We start from the raw sequence: 22771 nt of genomic DNA on the forward strand, positions 1-22771 counted from the left end.
ATTCTGCTAGATTGTTCTCAGCTTCTGCCAAATGAACCTAATTAAAACAGAAATACACATTTTATAGTGGGGCTATATGTGTGCTTTAAGGAAAATGGCAAAATTGCATATAAACAGAAAATTTGGAGGAACTGAGAAGGCAGTAATTTTTCCACTCATAGATTTGTTGCTGTAGGAGGGAAGATTATAACCATGTCACCTAGACTAGTGACATCTGAGTTAGCTGAACTGGTTTTGTATGATCATTGAGCAGCTCTGGCAATCTTTTTTTCATGGAGGACAGTGTGGAATACCTCCAGGATCACCTATGACCAGTATTTATGACCTCAAATATGACCTATAGAGTTACAGTGAGATACTTTTGTGTGCAGAAATGACTTGTATACAGCATTTTAGCTTTTTAGTGGATGACCTGTTTCCTCGTTTGCAGTTTACATAACTGTTGATTACAATTCACAGAAATTAAATTAAGTTTTTATTTATAATTAAGATACAAACAGGTAATAATTTCTCAAATTTCTGTCAAATATGTAAAATCTTCCAATTTAGTGTTAGTAAGAAACTTTTTCTTGCTGTCCATAGTATTTACTTTATGTTATGTGGAAATAGAAGAAAAAAACCTTATTATTGTTATTTCAGTTAAGGTTCCATACACATTCTTCATGACAGCACCTTAATTTTGAACATTGCAAGGTGAATGGAAATAACTAAACTTTAATCTGTCCTCTTGGATATATGACTAAAAGCCATGTAAGGAAAGTAGTAAATGCAAATTTCTTTAAATGAAAACAAAGACTTGGGGAAAAGGCATTTTAATGTTATTGCTTTAATATTTTCAATTAATTATCTCTCATCATCTGATTTTTGTGAAGACTTCTGGAGAAGTCTCAATTTTATTACAGCATGGTTTTATAAAAATGGAAAAAACAGAGGCAGCAAAAAAAAATATTCCAGTGTTCACAATACTCTGAAAGTAGAAGTGAAAAAAAGGGGGCAGCATGTGAGCAAGAGAGGCTGAAGTTTTACTTTCATTCATATTAGATCTGTAGCTACTTTACCCCTTTGCACCCATTTGTACACAGCTGTAATGGAGGAAACCTCTGCAAGGAGGTCTGGATAGGCATCAGTGGTGCAGAAGAAAGCATTCTCCTTTATTAAAATGTGGCCCATTCCAAAGTGGAGTCCCAGGGGGAGTAAAGATATTGTAATTAGCATAGCTATACTCAGGTAAAGTGAACTTCCAGCATCAGAAAATTATATATAACTGATTGAACTCAAGATCTTGAGTTGTTAAATATATAATAATAATCAGGTTGTTAAATAAAATTTAGTGACTAGAAATTTGATGTTTAGCTGTAGTTCAGTTTCTCTCACCACTCCCACCAGAGGCCAGTAATGTAAGTATTTTGTCTAAAAACATCTATTCTCTCTCTTGTTCCTGAAAGAAAAAAAGGTGCCCTTCAGTGATATTTGATGATCATGTTTGAAAACCTTAATTGTAAAATAAGGAGAAATTATTTGTCATGCCTGCTAGTTCAAGCAATACTTTCCTTATAAAAAAGAATCACAGAATTGTTTCAGTTGGAAAAGACCTCTAAGTTCTGGTCAAGACCCATCATTAACCCAGTGCTGCCAAGTTCACCACTAAACCATGGCCCTATGCACTATGTCTAGACATCTTTTAAATATCTTTGGAAACAGTGACTCTACCACTTCTCTGAACAGCCTGTTTCAATGTTTGATAATCCTTTTGGTGAAGAAATTTTTCCTAATATCCAATATAAACCTCCCCTGTTGAGGCTTGAGGCCATTTCTTCTCATCCTACTGTTTGTTACTTGGGAGCAGAGACTGATCCCCACCTCTCTGCACCCTCCTTTCAGGCTGTTGTAGAGAGCACTGAGGTCTCCTTCGAACCTCCTGCTCCCCAGACTGAGTGATCCCAGCTCCATCAGCTGCTCCTCACAGCACTGGTGCTCCAGACCCTTCCCCAGCTCCCCTGCCCTTCCCTGGGCTCTCTGCAGCCCCTCAGTGTCTTTCTCACAGTGAGGGGCCAGAGCTGGACACAGCACTCGAGGTGTGGCCTCAGCAGTGCTGAGCACAGGGGACAATCCCTGCCCTGCTCCTGCTGGCCACACCATTGCTGACACAGGCCAGGTGCCACTGCCCTTCCTGGACACCTGGGCACACCCTGGCTCATGTTCAGCTGCTGTCAACCAGCACCTCCAGATCCTTTTCCACTGGGCAGCTTTCCAGCCATTCTGTGCCCAGCCTGCAGCACTGCCTGGGCTCACTGTGATTCAGTTCTGGCTGAACCTCATAAAAGTGGCCTCAGCCTATTGATCCAGCCTGTGCAGATTGCTCTGCAGATCTTTCTTACTCTCCAGCAGATCAACACCCACCCAGCTTGGTGTGATATCCAAACTGGCTGAGGAAGCATCAATCCCTGTGTCCAATTCATTGATGAAGGTATTAAACAGGGCTGGCCAACACTGACCCCTGGGAAACACCAGCATGTGGGAAGTCCTTGTGGAGAAACCCACAGCTTCCTTTTAGGAGTAGTTCTTATATGAGGTTTTCCACTTGCCTGTGCAGTTGTCAGGTGAAAAAGTATCTCCAACAGGCTCTTCTTTCTTGCATTCCATGCAACTTTATCTGCTTGCTGGCTAACAACAGAGCACACTGCTCCATTTACATTCAGTCCGTGGGAAACATGTTAACTCTTTTCTTTAAAAAATACATGACAGATTCCTTCTACCCTATTCTTTTCTTATCTCTGCCTTTACCCTTTGCTCTGTGTGAATGCCAGGTGCAAGTCCCAAACTGACCTACCTTCTGTGTCATCTTGGCCAGTGCTTGCCAGAAGAGCTTGCCTGCTGTCTGCATTGAATGGAGAATTTTGGGTCATTGTGAACCCCTTGCTGAAGTACAGCGAGATCACTGCAGTGGTCCAAGGGGAAGTCACTCAATTCTGCCACTGCTAAATGATGCAAGAGCTTTAGCAATCACTGTAGAGCTTTCAGCCACCTTTTCCTTGAGCTTTGGAACCAAATACTTTTTAAGATCAGAAATTAAAAACCCTATTTGTTTTCTTTAGTTCTACACACACAAATGATGGTCGTCTTGTATCTCAAGCTCCAGTGCAATGCCATTTCATTCAGGGGTGTTAGCCACAGTTCCACTGTCCTTCAGGAAGGAAATGGCTTCTGCAGCTTCCTGAGGAAGCTGATTTAACTCTTAAAGTTAGTGCTGGAAGGGTGAGCAGTATGTACACACTCAGGACTCTGCATAACAAACAGGAAAATAAGCCAAGAGGAGGCCCAGTGCACAATCTAAAGGAAGCTGCTGATCACAAAGAATACTTTGTTAGTAAAAATGGATCAAACTGCTGAGAATACCACTTGGTCATCATGCATTAACTTCCTACAGCATGAAAGCAAATTGGTGCTGGTTCTGCATGCCTGGTCATTCCAGATCCTTCCAGCCAGGAGGCTCCTCAGTGCACCCCTAAGCAGCTGCAATTTGCACTGTACGAAAAACCTGTCCTGAAATAAATCATCCCAGAACCACCCATTGCAGCACAGAAACTACCCTGACTTGGTGAATGTCATCTTTCACAAGTTCCCTACAGGCTGAAATGGATCAAGATATTAGCATGAGCTTGTGGGGTTAAACTCAGGACATTGAGACAAGAGGTATCTCACCATCAGGCAAGTTTTGTCCATAACAGAACCATTAGAAGCCTTGCATTTCAGACCATGTGTTTGCACACAGCAAGATCTACCTACTTTATTTGGTGCATCGACTACCAACAAGATAGATACTTTTAGATATTGTTCTTAGCTTATATATCCATTTAGAGATTTTCTTTTCCTGATTTGGGCTGAAAATGCACTTCTCAATGGGTCTCTGCTCTGGCTGTACTCATGAATAGTCGGTTAGTAACAGGTTTGTATGTCTATCCATAATACATACTTTCCTAGTCAGACCTCTTCTGTTGCTTCAATATATTTTTTCACCAACAGATGGAGTAGAAAGTGCCATAAATTCTTTTAAGATTCATTCAGATGATAGTTTAATTGTAAAATAATCTGGTCTGGAAGAAGTTATGTAATATAACTTTTAAATTTGTAGGTAAAATTAAAATACATGCAAGTGTCTTTACTAAAAAAGGCATTTGACAAAAAGACTTCCTTTTACCTCAACTATTCTTTGGTGCTCTAGCATTAAAGAAAAATTTTTGGAATGTACTATTGTACACAGCTGTTTGGTAGGAGGAAGTGGGGGTGTCTTCAGTGAAACACATAAGTTTTGCATGCAAAGAGTACTATTTTTGTTGTGCATTAATATTCAGTTTTGTAAAGGTGGATCAAGAAGAAACAAGTTCTGTGATCAACAGATTCTTGACAGTAATCAATTAGCTGACAGTGATTTCCATGATTAAATGTTCATGTTTAGTTTATAGCCTGCACAATTAATTGCAATGTGTACCTCTCAGAGAATAAAATTAAACCAAACATAAAGAAGGGATTTCTTTTTTTATTTTCCTTTCCACTATTATATTTTCATGCTTTATTATTCCTGAGTCTTCCTATCATGACATTGAAGTTAAGTTTGTTTGGATTCATCTGCTTGGCATTCTTAAGCTTTGTGACATAGGAACTATGAGTTGAATATAAATGTTATTTATATTCATTTTGTACTTCAGTAATGCAGTTCTCAATGTATAAAAGAACCAGGCTTACAGAACAGAGCTTAGACAGAGTGAATAATAAAATATGCCTTCTCTTTAGAGATTAGATGAATAACCACTGTCTAGTTGAGTAATTGTAACTGCCTTGCTCTTACCTGCTCCTCCTCTCTATTCTGTCCAGGAGAGTCTTTCTCCAAGACTGTGATTTACAGACTTGATTGCTAAATGGTTATCTAATAATGCCACTGGAATCTGGGCAATGGAAACAGTTCTAGAAATAATATGATGCAAGCATTTAAACTAGCTTTTACAGTCTCTCTTCTTCCTCTGTTTTTACTTGTACTTTATTTTTTTCCTTCCCTTCTCCTTCCAGAATTGAAAACCATCTGGTAAATATAGGCTTGAAAATTGAATTTCAGCAGAAACATTGGTAGATTATCATTTTTCCTCAAAGTCTGAAAATGAGGAGAGACTTAAAGAGAAAGAGCTGCCTCTGCCATGGTTGCTCTTGACTATCTCATGCTTAAGGGAGATGGAGTAGGAACCTCTCCAAACTTCTCTTCAGAATGAGTTCAGTCCTAATTACACAACCACATTCAAACAGGTCCAAATCCCCCACCTGGCAAGAGCATATGGTGAGGTGAAGGGATATTTGTTGTAGTGTGCTTTGTGTTGGAGAGAGGCTATGGCATGTTCCAAGCATCAGAAGCCCCCAGCTGGTGCCATGTCCCTGCCTTACCTGTGTGCATGGCACACAGGGCTGAGCAGGGAGCAAGTGCCACGTGCCCCTTGCTGAAGATAGAGAAGTTGAAGGATTGACTTGAATTGTTGATGGATGGGTTCCTATGCAAATTATGCCAAATCTGTGATCCTCCCCCCTGCCCAGGTCGTGTTCTGCTGTGTCTCTTGTACCCATCACAGGACATGACAGGGACAATGGTGCAAGAGTTGCCTTTCTGTGTGAAATTTCTCAGTCTGAGGGTAGAGCAGACCTGTTCTCAGGGACTGGGGTGTCTTCTCTAAGCCTATGGAGGTAGGCTAGAGCCATTTGGCTAGAGAGAGGTAATTTTGATCCATGGTTTAGACAAAAGGACTTCAGTGTCTTCAGGGAAACGTAGGTCAGAAGTTTTTCGAAATGATAATGTACTTTCTAACCTGAACCCCTTCTATATAACTTAATATGCAACAGCACTAATAAGCCATAATTAGCAATGAAGTCCCTTCTCATTGCACCCAAGAATGTGCTGTGAACAGTTACGCCTCTTCTCTTCTGGAAGTTGTTGGAGCTCTCCCCCTCTGCCTGTTCTTCTTGAGCAAGAGCCAAGAGTGATGTCTGCCTCCATTGTAAATAATAATAGACCTGGTGGGAATTGCCTGAAACCACAGTTGTCTTCTCTTAAGAAGGGAAATAAGTTTTTACTGAAGTTCATTTCTCCTGGAAGCTTGGGAAGAGGCCAGGTTGCTCATGCTGGTGGTTGCTCATGCTGGTGGTTGCTCATGCTTAAATCTCTTCTGCTGCTTATAACTTGTGTTTGCTGTTGTTTTGTACATTTTTCCACTCTCCCAAGTACCTTGTCACAGATTTTATACCAAGTATTTTATGTCTGTCCTTTTCACCCTGCCAGTTATGGCTCTAAATAAAATACCTGCTCTGAAAGAAAAGAAAATTGGGAACTAGAAAACTAGTCAACCTTTCACCTGAGCAACAAACTGCAGTCATATGTTTGAGGATAGATTTTTAACCCCAGTCTTGAATCACAATTCATCTGTATTTTGACATGCTCCTGGCATAGAACAGACAAGGAACATCAAATATGGCTTCTGAAAGAGCTTTCAGGCTGGAGCACTTGTGCAATCCTCCTATCTGGGACCTGAGGATCCCAGACTTGTCATAGCTCCTGACAGCTGGACTAGCAATTTCACAGAAATAAAACATTAAGAGATTTTTGTTATGTTATTTTTTTCCCCCTTTAAATCAGAACCACCGAATTACCAGTTTTAAATTATATTTTTAAAAGAGGGTCTTAAATGCTTACTTCCCCCTCCGCTCCATTTTTAATATAAACTTAAATATTGCTTTCATGGCACATTCTTACTTCAAAAAAGTCACTCTGGAATTTTGATATGCATTTTGCAGTCAGAGTAAAATATGAGTAGAATTGCAGACTTAAGGACATAAAAGTGTCAGTAATTCTGTTGATTATGAACCCAGAATAGCTATTGCAGTTGCCTTGCTTGATCTTTTATATAATGCAGTTCATGTGATTTCCTTTAAATAATACTTATTTGAAATTGTCTCTATCTTTTAAGCAGAAAAAATCTGATTATGATTTTAAAAATAGAGTTATTTTTATAAGAACTGCCCTTTGTCCCTGTATTCCTGATGAACATCTGAGTAACATATTTAACAGCACTTTACTTCAGTGCCATTTCAACTCCCAGTAAAACATTTGGATAATCTTACTGCAAGAGCATAAAGCATACTTAGTGTCTTTGAGGTACTTTATATTAATTAAGAATAAATTATTCCTTTTATCCTAATGTAGTAGTTCTGTAATTTTCACTCAGATAGTTATTATTGTCTTTGTCTTTATATCTTTTTGTGTACTTGGATTTCCTGATGATGACTTTGTTTGGAGTAAAACCTTTTAAGAAAAACAGAGCAAGACACATTAGAGAGTTCCTAAAAATAATGACAAATTTTTTAATAAAAAATTTGAAATCATTAAATTTACCATACAGTATGAAATTGTAGGCAGAAGACAGCCCGCTGGATTATTAGTTGCTGGATTTTTTTATTCCTTTTTTTCCCCCCCATTAGAGAATTGATACTGTGTCCAGGATTTCAGTGGAACAACACAAATAAAAATTCAATGTTTTCCAAATAAAATAGTCTTTAATTGTTCTTCTCAGAAAGGATTTCTTCCACCTCCACATTAATAAGCATTCTTCTGTGCTTCAGCTAACTACCCACTCACTTTCTCTCTTTAAAGGATCATCTATCCCAATTACCATTGAGACTTTTCAGTCTCTCATTAAATTTGGAGCAGTGGGCAATTTGATCAGGTGGTGATCAGTGTGGTATTACAGAACATGACCTTTATAAAGTATCTAACAAATTTGGATATTCTGTTTTACCAGACATGCACTTAGTGTTTAGTTAGTTTACAGTTCTCTTTGGGGAAAAAAAAATGTGACTCATAGACAGCATTGGTAAGTTTTTATATATGTTATTTGTCTGCAATTTGAAGTGTTTCCTCTTGCATGTCAAGCAAACACGAGTTTCCACCCCGCATTTGGAGAAATCTGAATGAACTCAGGAGCTGGGTGAGGATGTGGGACATTGGTACAGCATCATTCTTCAGATGAATGCCACATCCTGCCTCTTTCCCCAGTCAGAGTGCCACCTCCCCTAGGTTGGAGCCGGCGCCTCTGGCAGATGGAGCAGTGACTCAGAGCTGCCGTGGGAGGAGCGGCGCTGAGGCTGCGCTGGGAGCCGCGGGAAGCGGAGGGGGAGCTGCTGCTGCCTTCCCCATCCTCCGGGGCTCCCGGGCTCTGCCGCTTCCAGGCGCCTGCCACACACCCCCGAGAGCCAGGGTCTGCCCTGCCAAGGTGTGCCTTGCACCAGGGCCAGCAGGTGCAGAGGGAATCTGGGAGGCCTAAAGGAGTTTCGTGCTGGCGCAGAGGGGTTTGGCATGGCAGTATTGAGACACACTAAGCCATTCAGTGGGATTGCTGCCTGTGGTCACCAGGAGTTGGGAATTCAGAGCTACCCTGGCACCAAGGAGACACTGAAAATTTTGTTTGAGTTTAGCAAATTCAGTTGTGCAGTACAAGACAAGATCTAAAGCAACTATCTTTCCCTAGTATTCAGATCACAAATCTGGTTCGTTTTTTTTTTTTTTTTTTCCTGCTCATAAGACAGCAAACACATATAGTCCTTAAAAATTCTGTAATTTGAAGTCTTAGATTCAAAACCCCAGGTCAGCAGCTCAGACATGGTCTTTTTATGGATAATCCTGGGCAGCTAAAGCTGTCCCCCCGTGTGCCATTTGGAAGCTTTACATCTAGATTTTTCATCACACAAGGCAAACTTCAAGTTAGATAGGCAGGATTTGATTTCTGAGAGGGTGAATATATTGTTTCTTCTCCTCTAGTACTGAAATAATTGAACTGATGCCCTGAGATACAATATCCTGTGTATTTTTGTATCTCTGTTTTAGACATTAGCGTGCTCTGAGTATTTAAATATCTTTTTCATACTCTCTTATATTATGTAGTACAACATTATTTAGTGCTGCCATCCAGAGAGGAAGAGATTACATCCTCCTCTCTGCATGCAGATCTCTGAATTCCTCTAACATAATCCTCATATGTTTCTTCAGCTAGGCCCAGCTCATATGTGTGTATTGGAAATACAAAAGTGTTTTTGTCAAGGAGTCAGGTACATTTGTGAGGGATAACTTAAAGGTGTTATTATTATTGCAGTTGAGTCCCAAATCAATTCCTTCTAGGAAAAGGCAGCCAGTTTCATGAGATCAGCATTAACAAAGGTTCAGAATTTCTTCCCTCTGTGGACTAAAGGAATTAACAAAAAAGCACTATGCCAAAATTTAGCATCCTGATTCTGCCTTTCATATTTCCCAAGTAGACATCCAGGAAGAAAATTTGTCAGCTGTCTCTAAGCAACGTGTTAGGCAGTGTTGCAATTTTTCATCTGACTCTAAAATAATTTATTTCACCTAAATAGTGAGGACACCTATGTTGAATGGTAGATTAGTTTGTTAAAGACAGAAGATTCATATCTGATTACTTTGACTTCTTTCTTTGTGTCTTGTCTGGGAATGCTGCTCGTTGAAAACTCCCATTGAAATGGGAAGAAAAAGACAGGATTAAGAAATAGAATGCTTTTAATGTTTTAGCATGTAAAATTACCAATGAGTCTTAAAAAAAAATAAAATTGCACTCAGTAGAACATGTTTTTAGGGATGTACCTTTATCTTTATTCAGATATGTCAATTACTGACTGCTTAACACAAGATGAATTGAAGAAAGGTCTGGAGGGACTTTTACAGATGTCCTAGTCATGAGAAACTTTACAAAAAGCTTGTGAAGCTGCCCACAGATTTGAAGCTGTGAGAAATCTGAAATGCCATGGATGACTACGAAGCTACTTAAAATTTCTGAGGTTAATGGACTGCATGGTAGGGATTATGAGCATCATTTAACTGCTCTGCTTTTACAGAACAGACTTTTCCCCTTTTAATAATGTCAATTATGAAGCATATGTATTCTGAGACAACATAATGGATGCTATTGTTCCATTTATGAAAACACTTGATGTTTTCCAGTGTTGGTGAGGGGCAGCACATTGCATAATCCTGCTATACATAATTTTCTGTTGCACATAATACCACACTATTTCAGATACACCTCCTTTGCATGCCAAGAGAACATCACTGTTTTCTTCTTCACATTACATACAGTAAAAAAGTATTCCCACTTTTATTATTATCAGGAAATCAAAGTACACTTCATCCTATGCCTTCATTATTTTAGAGAATGAGTGATGGCTTTCTTCAGCCTAGTCAGTATTCTTTCCAAAGAAAATCAGTCTTTCAAAATCAAACTTTCAAAACAGTCTTAACACTTACATCTTCTCATCCTTTTTCCTCTGGGAAATGTAGACAAGAACCTTTCAGTTTGGTCCTGGATATGCAAATACAGCTATATTAATAAAGACTGAAAATTAATGTCTGTTTTGGTATTTTGTTCTTGTTACCATAAGCAAATGAAACCAACAGACAAAGGCTTCTTTCACTGTTATACAGCTCTCACATGTCAAAAAGCTTTTTCTACAGTATGATATACATAAAATATTTTTTGCCTCCATGCAGAGAGATATTAGTCTAAGATCTGAATAATTCCTAGAATTTCACTGCTGTCCCTGTACCCCCATATTATTGATACGGATTTTGTGGGATGTCCCCCACTTCCACCCCACTCTGAACTGATGGAAATGTTTGGAATTGAGAAGGATTTTTCATAATGACTGCAAGATTTAGAATACAGTAGAGACTGAATATACCTCACAACTTTAGAAACTGAAAAGCTCTTTTTCTCAGATGTGTAAATCTTAACAGATACTATCAGGTTCAAAGCTTAAGTAAAGTACACATTCTAAAAGTTTTGTTATTTGAGCTGCATTTAGGCATTCCTGAAATCTTGTGAATAAAACATTCCCTGCCTCTGCCTTACAAGCAAGGAAGCATTGATTTGGAGACAAGTGCTTGAAGATGTGCTCTACTGTTCCTCACACTGAGGAGCTAAATTACAGAAAGCCCTGTAATGCCCTCATGCCCATCCCTAACAAACTGTTTTACATGTTTAAATTATTAATGTTGCAACAGTAAAGCTCACAGCTGCTCCTCAGCCCCTTAGCTGGCTGCTGGATAAAATTCTCTCCCCAAAGTGGTGGGCACACATTAGCAGAAAATCACAAAAATAGTGGATATGAGGAAGTGAAAATAATAGTTCAGGAAAAAAAAACTTGGAAACTCGTTGATGTTAAGTATCTGTAAAGCACTGTAATTGAGGAAGGACCCCATTGGGTCCTTATGCTGTCAGTGAAGGTTTACTTTTGGCTTCCTTTGAATGATCTCACTGCAAAGGAATATAACAACCAAAATGCAAGGTTTGTTTCCAGAACTGAGAAGTATCTTTGAGCCTTTTACACATACACCTCTTGAAAATGTCTTTTTAATTCACAGTTCTATTTTGGCTTGGACTCAGTCTTCTGTGACACACCTTTAAAGCTGTTTTGAGTTAGGCATACACATATATTTAGCTTAGTACTGGCTGAAAATTATGCTGTTTCTGGTGGTCTATGCAAGATGGATCCCGTCCATGAAAAATACCTTTCTAATAGAGAGAAATCTGTCAATTTTTATTATTTTCAGAACAAGATTGCTTTCTGAGTCCAGTAAGGATTGTCTTGCCATCTCATTGAAGGGTGATGACCCCATTAACCCTTGTGATTTGAGAAGTGTGGACAATGGCTACTGCTGCTGTGAGTCCTTTTTTGATAAAAGAATGCTAAGAGTCTTCAAAGACCAGGCTTACTGTCCCTTTCATTTTTATTGTAAGTAGACATGCTCTTTAATGGGGCTTGCTAGGGAAAGAAAAAAATCCCTTTTCAAATGCCATTAGTCCACAGCTGCTGTGATGTCCATCCCCCAGCTAGACTGGGCATCACCCTGCCTGCCCTGGGGTCTGGGGCTGGTGTGCCCAACACTGTGGAATGGAATGGAGTGGAATGGAATGGAATGGAATGGAATGGAATGGAATGGAATGGAATGGAATGGAATGGAATGAAGAATAAATTATTTTAATTGGAAGGGACCTTCAAGGATCATGTAGACTAACTGTGTAACTATTTTAAGGCTGACCAAAAATTAAAGGAGTTGTTAAACATAGTCTTGTTACTAAGGACCTCTGAATTTATCTGCACATAAGCTATATACTTTCCTCCTTGAAGCCAAACAGAATATGACTGCAATTCTCCTTTGGAGGCATTAAAGGGCAGTTATAAAAATGGAGGAATAATAAAACATTTATTTGAACCCTCTGCTGTAAAGTGTGTGACCATTCTGGTGTCTTGAGCTAAGCAGAAGAAACTACTAATGTTCAATGTGAGGATCCAGAAATGAGCTGTGTGTTAAGAAATGTAGAAGCACATCCTATTCATGTAGTAGTTTTTGAATTCTAGAAAGTTATATGATATGAAAAAGATTAAATTCTTACAGTTATCAGCACACAAGTGTAATGTAATATGTCATTAATTTACCTCATTTGATGGGTTTTTAAAATTTCTATTTTATAAGCCAAGTGATGTGACTTCTGTGCTACCTTCTGTTGAATCCTTATTCTGAGGAATTGTAGGACTGGGTCATAAGAAAATCACTGAGCTCTTACTAGTAGCTAGAAAGTCAGTAATTTTGTTCTGTATTTATCTCCCAAAATGACCTAGGAGGCAAAATCAGGGTCTTCCAATTAGCAGGTGGTATCTATTCTGGTTCAAGATGCTATGGGATCTAAAATGGTATTAGCTCAGTTGGTCAGACCCTGCTCCTAATAACACCAAGGTTGTGGGTTCAATCCCTATGTGGGCCACTCACTTAAAAGCTGGACTCAGTGATCCTTGTGGATTCCTTCCAAATCCTGTGATTCTGAACTAAAAATGCTGTGCTGGAGCAGGAGTTGCTAGAGCTGTCGTTACCTAGTCTTTCCAGCAAGGTCTGAATGTGAAAGGGTTTGACTCTGTAGTTCTTGGAAATATATAGCTTCTCCAAACATCCATCTGCCCTCCTATGAAATAGCAATAAAAAGCATATATTCACAATGATATTTCAGGGGTTAAGTAATTAATGTGTTGAATAGCTTAATGCAGAAGCACTTTATATGATTAAGTACTGCTGTATTTAATTAGTTTGGGAATTTGATAATGTTCTTTGTGGTCTCCTGCTGTGGTTCATTTAGAACAATTCTGCTTGGTCTTCCCATGGGAGTATAAAAGATGTGCCTAGAAGACAGCTACAGCCCTTGTTTCAGTCCCACCAAAAGAGACAGAACACATTAGATACTGGGGAATTCCAGTTTTTCTGCAAAAATATTGGCACCCAGAGGAAATACTAATGCTGTTGGGCAGGACTGTGCACATGACAGTTCATAATTCAATTCAAAAGCACCTACCTCTTTTCCTGGAACTCCTCTTGATCCTTTGAGCTAATAGTGTAGAAGCCTGTCTTAAAGTATACCTGCTATCATTCCTGGTATATAGTATCCTGAAATAAAGTATGGGAGGATTTTACCTGGTCTCCCCATCTAGCTCTTTGCTCCATTTGGGGTACATGGGAAATGCCAAAGACACACAGACACAGTCAGGCCCTTTTCCTGAATCTAACTGCAGAAATAAAAGTGGTTGCATGTGGTTGTGCCGGTTTGCACATCTACACAATCATGGCTTAGTAGGCCTGCAATCAACCAGCTCTTCTTGCTGAGCATTGCAGATATGGCACTAAGAAATGAGGTGCTGTCTGCAAAATAGTCACACCAAGAGGGAACACTGTCCTTGTACATCTCAGATATAAAGAGAAATCTTTGGTGAACATTGCTGCACTTCAACAAAGGAAAGATGGAGTTGTAGTGTCTATCCCCTGTGTGATAGACTCAAGTAATTCTTGTTAATGCCAAACTCAGATTTTGGAGACAGCCTTCAAGGATAGGGGCTAATACATATTTCGATATGAGGAGCAGACAGTGATGTGTAACATTTGGTGACAAGCACTGCCTGCCCTATTTTTTTCTACAACTTAAAGAGAAAAAGGAAGAGAGAGTATTTCGTGATACAATGCAGATCTATCTCTTCCAAACTGATAAACTTTTGAAAACTGTTAATGCTTTACACCTTGAGGCCATCACACTTGCAAAAGCTTTGAGTATTTTAGCCACGGCAATAGTTCCCTGATATCTAAGAATCATTACTAACTGTAGGTGGGTAGTCACCTTGAGCTCTAGACTTAACCTACTCATCTATGGAAACACTGAAACTCACCTCTGCTTTTAACTTTTGTGCATTTTCTATTGGTCCACTTGCCCCATCTTCTTTCAGCTGCTAGCTCTCTTTCTGGTGGCTAGCATGATGGACCCTGATTCCAGATTGTGGCTTCTAGATGCTATGGAAACAGAAGTAAATATATTTATCTTTTTTTTTTTTTTTTTTGGTAGTTCATATTATATAAGTGCATTAGTAACAATGCATGGCACAGGGAATGCAGTAGTCGAATGTGCTGTGCAGAGCTTACTCTTTGTTGCTTAGCAATTAAATGTATGCACGTAGCAGCAGCACTGACAAAAATGCTAATAAAAAGTGACAAGTTATATCTCCAGAAAAAATTACACCACTAAGAAAAAAATATCTGTCAAGATACTGGAGCAAGAGCAAACTGTACATATGGATAGATCGTGTCCCTCCTGAAGGCAAGATCTTCAGGTATTGACCACTAGAGGGGCTGAGATGATGGAAATAGAAGGTATCCACATTTATAGCATGGGCTACAGACACACAGTTGTGCAAACATCATGGTAAGGCTTTCTGTTGTTGTTGTTGTTGTTCCTTTATTATTTGTACTTATTTTTATTCATAAAGAGTCTAGAAATATGTTCTGTTTCCTTTGTTTCATTTTTCTCCTCACTGTTCAGGTTTGCAGATTTTTCACAGCATTTCTGTCTATCGAATTTCTGACTTTCCTAGCAGATCCTTGTGTCACAGTATAAGGTTTTATTTATATAACGCGATGTGATCTATTCTGTTAATGTGAATAGAATTCTCTTTGAAACTGGTTCTTTAAAAATACTAAACAGCTTATCTTTATTTATTTATTTATTTTTAATTCGGAGCAAACATGAAGCAGAGGAACTGCGCTGTAGGCTGCAATTTTCAAAAAAGCCCAGCATTTAAAGTCTCCTTTCTTTGTGGGATTTGTACGTTTAACCTTTCACTCCTTCTCTCTCATCTTTAATCTTCTTCCAAAATCTGTGTCACTTGTGCTGTGCTCAGGTAGTGCATTGCTTCTTGGGCTGGTTAAGACTGATTACAGACTTGCTGTGCTGTGGATAAACACAGTCAAGATTTTTTAGCGCTTTTGCAAAACTGGCTTGACACATTGTTGCATGAAATTATTTTTACTACATTTAAAGAATAATTTACAGGTTCTAAGTAAGTGCTCTTAACTCATTTATTAGTTTCTGTGGTATTTAGCAAATATTTCTAGTTATGTGGAGGGTTTAAATAGTTTTTCTTCTAATAATTCTTTCCGGCATTTTAGAGCTTTTCCTCATTAGATTTCTGCTCACCAAAGTGCTGATTCTGCACTTGACAGTCTGCCTGCATAGTGAATTGCAGGATCTGGGCCCAATTTTGATCTATTTATATGACAGTCCATTTCATTTTAACTGAATGCAAGTACTAATTTGGCTGTACTTGCTTTCAGCATTATCTCAAGTTGTGCCAAATCATCAGACAGTCCATTTGGAGTTTGGCGGGTTTTGCTGAAGCTCCTGCATTTTTGGTCAAGTGCTATTGAAAAAAGTGCTATTTATCAAAGAAAAAGTAGCCTAACTCTTGGCTTGGTTCAACAATTCTGGGTCTTTATCTCCAGCTTTAGCAAATAAGATGCACTCTGAATCAGTGCAGATCGTGCTGTATTCTGTGTTAACAAAATAAATCAGGCCTTTTAATTCATGTACTATACCCTTTAAGAAATAAAAATGAAAACATAGAGTAAAAATAATAGTTAAAAATTTAAACATGACTTTCCCCCCCACCTTCTCTGTGACTCTATTTGTAGAGCAGTAATTGAGATAACACTGCACACAGAGAAATCCTGTCATATGATGCAAACAGCAAAAGGCTATTCAATGAGATTTTTTTTTGAGCTAGTCCACCTTATGGTCACTTCACTTGTTCTGTATTTTTCCAAAAAGGAGTTTTTTAACATTAGTTAATCAGGCAGAAATTATCTCACACAGATGGAACTATATTGCAACCCCAGCCACTGAGGGTAAGAAACTAGTCTGCAAGATAGAAAGGAAGGAGAAGAGCTGCAGATCATTGTGCTGAAATATTTTATGTGCATTTGGTTGTGATCTTTTTAACAAGATGTTTCACATTTAGCTCAGGACACTGAATCAAACATCCAGGAAAGGGCAGATTTGAATCCACAGGAGTGATATAAAAAAAAATTTTCCTGTTCCTCCTACTCTAGTAAATGCTATCATGGCAAAATAAGCTTTTTGAGAATCACTTTGATTTGTGAAATGCTTTTCTCCAAAGGCTGCATTTTGAAAGCTATTTTCAAATAAGCCTGTGCTACCCAGAAGTAGCATAAGTATTTCATGCTCTAGAAAGATTTTTAAAAACATATATATGTATGCCTTCCTTCCCACATTACCTGCAATGACATGAAAAACATGATGTGTGTGTGTTTATACATGTATGTGTGTATACATGTATGTCTGTGTGCATATATAATGCAAAAGGGAAAAGCAAATGCTTTATAGAAATGTCTACTTAAATGTCTGCCTGAAAATGTATGCAGTACATTCTTTTTTAAATAGCCTCCTCCTGGTAGTACCTTCACTCAGATTCTCACCATTCCCATACAGTGTTCTGTAAATACCCTGTGAGAATGACTAGCAGGGAGGATGATCTTGCATAACAGGCAGCTGACTAATTTAGACCAGGAACATTGATCTACAATGACTGAAATAGTCTCAGTCTTGTTCTGATTTCGACATTTGAAGTTTTGGCATCACACCCATGGATACTTGTGTAGATCAGTCACCGGAAGTCACTGTTCATATATTTTACCATTTTCAGGTAGAGCAAGAGAAGGCTAAGCCATTCCAAATATAAAAAAAGGTTAGGATTTTTGTGTCATATGTGTTCCCAACACAGAGGGGGCTGTGTTAAAGTTTTGTGAACCATCTCTGTCCTATCCACATCTTTAACATAACAGGCCCTCTTCTCCATCTTTCTCAACATGCTACTTTTCCCTCCATTTTTTATTCACTTCTCTGAGCACTGTATCTTGACCTAAGCTGTTCTTCTTTTTCTATCCATTTAGATTAATTCAGATTTTCATAAAAGACTGCCTCCAAAAACTTTTTGCAATAATGAAAGTCTGAGGTCCATCTCTCACCTGTGTTTTCTTCGTGTTTTTCTTTGGTTTTGGATCACCCAGGTAAAGCTGGGGACAGTGGCATATGTTTCACAGGCACACTAGTTGTGCAGTTTCTTTGGTCACCAATGTCTTTGAGACATTGATTTAAATCAGTGCTGGACACTGCAAAGCCAAGCACTGCAAAGAGGCAGGACTTGCTTGGGGGCTGGTCTGTTCTGGGTCTGAAGCCAAGGGACGAAGCTGAGCTTGCAAGGTGGGAATGTCTTTGAGCATAAGTGATTGCTAATCACTAGAGCCTCATGGAGGTTAGCTCTGATGTTTCCATTTGATTGGTATTCAACTCTTCCCATAGGTGCTGGTACATATTCAGTGACCTTGTACCTGTATGTGCAAACATAGGAGAGTCCACTGGGGTCCTCCTTTGACTCCAATGGGCTCTTTCTCCATCCATGCTCTTGCACGTCTCTTAGAAGAGACCTTAAAAAACTTCCAATGTGCTATTATGCATATGCTACATAAATAGACACACATCTTATATTCTTTGCTACCACAAAGTTATGAGTCATAGCTGCAAGTAATTTTGTTTTGAGTAACAGCAAACTGGATCTGAATTCCTAAAGCAGGAAGAAGTCAGGGAAGAAATGACTGTGTAGTTTGCTAGTTTTGTTTTCAGCAATGAATCCTGTAAAATAAACAGTGCTTTATGAAATATGTGCCCTTAGAAGAAATCCAAAACCTAACCTAGAACTGTAAAATACATTGTCTCTGCATTTGTTCATTTAGATTTGTATTCTTATTGCAAAAGTACGTCTAAAATGAATAAAACATATAAAAAGAATAGGTTAAGAAATGACCAGACATTTTTGCAATTAATTTTTATAGGAAAATGAGCATTATTTTTTCTCTGCCATCACTCCTCAATATGTCTTACAATAATCAGCTCACCAGTTTTATTCTTAACTATTTATATCTAACTTGCAGAATACATCATTATGGAAAAAGTAAAACTATCAAGTTTGAATCCAAATTTTCTTCCTCACTAACAAACACCCAAAGAAAGTGATGGGCAAAATTTAGGACACTATTGTATAATAAATGAGTAATCTGAGCTAATGTAATGCATAGACAACAGTCGCTCCTAGCTGTGCTGTTGCTCAGATACACAGCTTGTCTGAATCTAAACATACTGATTTATAAAAAGTGCATATTTGGTGGTACATACCCCACAAGCCTGGAAACAGTGAACAGGAAGAATTATATTCATGTAACTGGTTGCTGCTTATTTGAAAAAGTCCTTTTAGATGTACAGTAAGCTACAGTGGAGTTAAGCTTGTAAAATTACATTGCAATACATGTTTGAGCCTGTGACTGGAAGAAAAGGACTTCCAGAGACATCCTCTCAAAGGCTTTTTTTTTTTTTTCTTGATCAGTGCAGAAAAGAAACCCTTCTGTGAGAATAGCTTGACACAGAGTCCAGGCCCAGCAATATAGAGGATGAAGTTAGGCCTGCTTAAAGTGTGTGATTTGCTGCTCCTGGGCTCTTTATCAGTAGCAATATGTGGCTGGAGATAAGATACTTGTTTATTGATAGACAGAAAAGAATAGCTTCATCTTTGTTCAACAGAGAAGGCCTTTGCAACAAAAAGGATTATAAATGTTCTTTTAAATAATGTCATTATTTTTTTAAACACTTCTTTAACTTCATATTAACTACTAGTGCTCTGTTTGATAGTGAATATGGATGTGCTTATCAAGATATTAGTGGGAAATACTCTATTTCTTAAGAGGCACAAGTAGTAAAGGAGTGCAGGAGCCCTTTGCTTGTGGGACCCATTCTTGCCATCAGAAAGAGAATAAGCCTTCAATCTGTGCCATTTTACGGGTGCTGCAGAATGAATCTGGCAGGTCGTGGTGTGGGAGCCCATTTGCACTGAGAGGTGGATGTCAGGGAAAGTTTGGCTTGGTTTTCGACTGCTCAGCCTTTGCAGAAGGTGAGGTGGATGGAGCTCACTCCCTGCTGCTGGATATGCCTGCCAAGAGGCCAGCAGCCCAGAGTGGTGTTTTGGGAGGGCTCTGACCTGAGGAGAAAGAGGCGTTCTGGATGATGCCGTTCGGCCGGCTCGGGGCTCTTTGCCTCTAGATGGAGCCGTCCGCTCGCGCTGAGCCGTCTCAGAGGAGCGGGATGCTCCTGCAGGGATGCAGGGCACAGCCCCACACACCAGCAGCTCTCCCTGTTCACAGCAGACCTTTATCCCTGCTCCCATCCCTGCCTATTGCAGGCTTTCTCTGGTCCCTCTTCTTGTGCCCCCCTTGCAGCTCACTCTGTGTCTTGGCATCTGCCAGGCCTACAGAAGCCACTTGTTCCTCAGCATCTTCATTTTCTCCTTAAGTCTACCAGCCAGCTGTGTTCTGTAAGATAGTAACTTTTTTAAAGCTGTGTTTTCTTTATTCTGTGCATTCAGTTGCTGTGATTGTGAATCTGCACTGTATTGGTGTGTGCTTTAGGTAAAACCAGGGTATGTCTCCTGAGTGTTTGCAGCTTGGAATGATTTCTAAAGAATAATTTGTGTCTTTGCAGGTCATTTGATCCCCAATTTAGATTAATTTAATCTGAGCAAGATCTGTGCTTATTTCAAATACTGTCCCATTATAAATGACCTTGTCTGTGATTTAAGATACTTTGCCACAGCTTCTAATGCTGCAGCTGAACCCCTATGAAAAGCCATATTTAGAGCTGACTTCTTGGTTCCCAAAAAAGCTGGGGGCTGTGAATTTTCATTGTTCTTGGGTATAAGTGCTCCCAAACAGAATAAAATGTGTTTCTGTGCCAATCAGGTTGTAACATATTTTAAGCAGCACGATGTGACATAGTTAATAGTTAGTATACAGAGGTCACTTTATTTTTTTGGCATTTCTGCCAGGAAATAAGACAGGAGCACAAGTAAGTAAGCAAGCATAACAGAAAACAGCTTAAATGTCAGAGTAGCACTCTACCAATGAATATCAGCCTTTTGGTGTACTCCCCTTCCACAAGCTTTATAAGCTCCCAATAAACTGCTTCTGTTTTTGTCGAAATCTGGATGCATGTGCATTTACTATGAATTTATCAGAAGTAAAAACCTTTGTCACATTCTCATTTACACTGAAAAATTTTGAGCAGAGAATTGTTCAATATTTTCTATGACTTATATAGAAATATATGTCATATGACTCTTTTAAGCCAACAGCTGAATCCGAACTTGTAGGAAGTTCTAACTTCCCCTTCTTTAATGTATCTTGGTTTCATACATGGAAATGATACATGGAAAAGTGATCACTGCTGATTTATTGTTTTGTGTGACATCTAATATATTAGCAGGAGTTTGTTATTATGAAAGTGAGGGGTTACAGGGAAAAGCTCTATTTTCCAGTCTGATTTAAGAAGTGAATGCCATGATAGCAGTATTCTGAGTTCTGACAGGTTGGACATCTGGTCTGAAGGGCAATTTGCATATCTGTCTTATAAGGAAGTATTTATGATTTTGGAAAAGTTCTGTCTGTGGCTGTTCTCAGTGAAAGGACCTCATTGTATTAAAGAGTAGTATTAAGAACTTTCACCTAAAGGGAACATCAGCAAAATCACAAACAGAAAAAATGAAGGGAAGTAACTGAACTGATAAAGAATATATTGATCTGTCAAATATGTCACACTAAAAGCAACTAGCTGTAAGGAGATAATTGAGGTGAAAAGAAAAAATAGGCTACTTGTTTGTAGGAGAACTGACAGTGGTGGATCAGGGAGGATTTCAAAATAGCAGGAAATACCAGGGAACAAAATAATTCAGTGAGCTGAAAGGAACTTAAGTAGAAAGCTAACTGAAGTAAAAGGATAAAACTAAGATATGTTTTAAATGACTGGTGAGGACACAGCCACTGGGTACTATTTTAAAGTGCTTGGTATACTGAGTGACCGTGAGATCAGGAAACATTATAGGCTCTAACCAGTTTGATATTTATGTAAGAATACTAAAAGAAAGAATCCTGCTGATTGCTGCAAGATAAAGCAAAGAAAAAAAAAAAAAAAACAACCAAATACATTTGTTCTACATATAGAGATTTCTTATTACAATAGATAGAGAATATAACCACGGAAGATGAACTTTTAATTTGTTATTATTTGGAAGATTTACAACAATGCTAACAATAATCATTCGGATTTGGCTTGCTAAATCTCCAGCTAGTGCTTTTTTTTCTGGCATCCTGTACAGTGTTTTCTAGGTTTTGGTTTTGCACTGACCAACAACAGACTGCTGTTCCACACACACTGCCGAAGCTGGGGGTCCACAAAGAATTTCTACCACAAGATTTCTCCTGCAATACTTTTCCTTATATTCAGATGTGGAATAATATGCCTCAGCTCAGAGTCTATACTTAAAAAGATAAAAAAGCAACACAGCTAAAAGGCTTATAAACCAGAGATTATTTTTTTGTCTGAATAATTTTGGTGCATTTGGTGAATTTTAATGCTTATGGAAATGAAAGATCTTATTGGAGGCAAAGAAAGTGTAGGCAGTAACCATAGTGACTTCTACACGTATCAGCTTTTCCAGTGTGCTTCAGTTCTAGACTGCAAAATCCTGGATATCAAACATTTGTGGATGCTTACTGGGCAATTACAATGCAGGGTTGATGCAGGGGTGTTATTGTCCTTTTGTAAAAGACAATAAACATGGGAACAAAAGTAATTTGCCAAGTTTCTCACTGAGGTAAAATCTAAATTATGAAAACATCAAAGGGTGCCACTGTGAATATTAATGTTATTGCTGATGTTTTTCCTTTGCACACTGGCAGGATTAAATAATCTGTTGTGGATATGTGCATCTCTGTCCTGTCATTTTCTGGCCCTCAGTCACCCTTTGAGAAAACCAGGTTTACAAATGTACTGTAATCTGCTTTCTTGAGCCATTGCTAGATTTTACTTCTTCCTGCATTCCACCTTTAATGAGTAGTGCTCACATTGTCTTTCTGCAAGAAACATAAAACTTAATAGAAATAATCTACAGAAAGAATATTTCTACTATGGTGTGGCCAAAATAACTGTTTTTAGTAGTCAGGCTAACCAGTAATTTCAATGCACATTTTCACTGCTGTAGCTTATGCTAAAAGCCTCTGAATTAAAGTATTCAGCTTTTTTTTTTTTTTTTTCTTTTAATGCAGTTTCCCTATTCTATGTTGTGAACATTTTTTCTTCAAATAGGAAGCATGAAATAAAATGTATTTACTTTTTAAAATAAAAGATTAAATTAGTTTCTAAAAGAGGCCTCATAAAGATTGTGATAAGTCAGCATACACTATTGG

General features: G+C 38.6%; 1 protein-coding gene across 3 annotated transcripts in view; it reads left to right on the plus strand.

Moving 5' to 3' along the window:
• DLGAP2 (DLG associated protein 2) overlaps positions 1 to 22771 on the plus strand; it is a 438256-nt gene that overhangs the window by 97462 nt on the left and 318023 nt on the right. Inside the window, exon 1 of one of the 3 annotated variants that reach the window (XM_079325553.1) lies at positions 14494 to 14834. The exons of the other annotated variants lie outside the window; for them this stretch is intronic. The gene's annotated coding sequence lies outside the window, so the exon portion shown is untranslated. Of the gene's footprint in view, positions 1 to 14493; positions 14835 to 22771 lie in introns of those variants that run through there. 3 annotated transcript variants of the gene reach the window in all.

This window comes from Erithacus rubecula (genome assembly GCF_903797595.1).
Source record: "Erithacus rubecula genome assembly, chromosome: 2".
NCBI classification, from domain to species: domain Eukaryota; kingdom Metazoa; phylum Chordata; class Aves; order Passeriformes; family Muscicapidae; genus Erithacus; species Erithacus rubecula.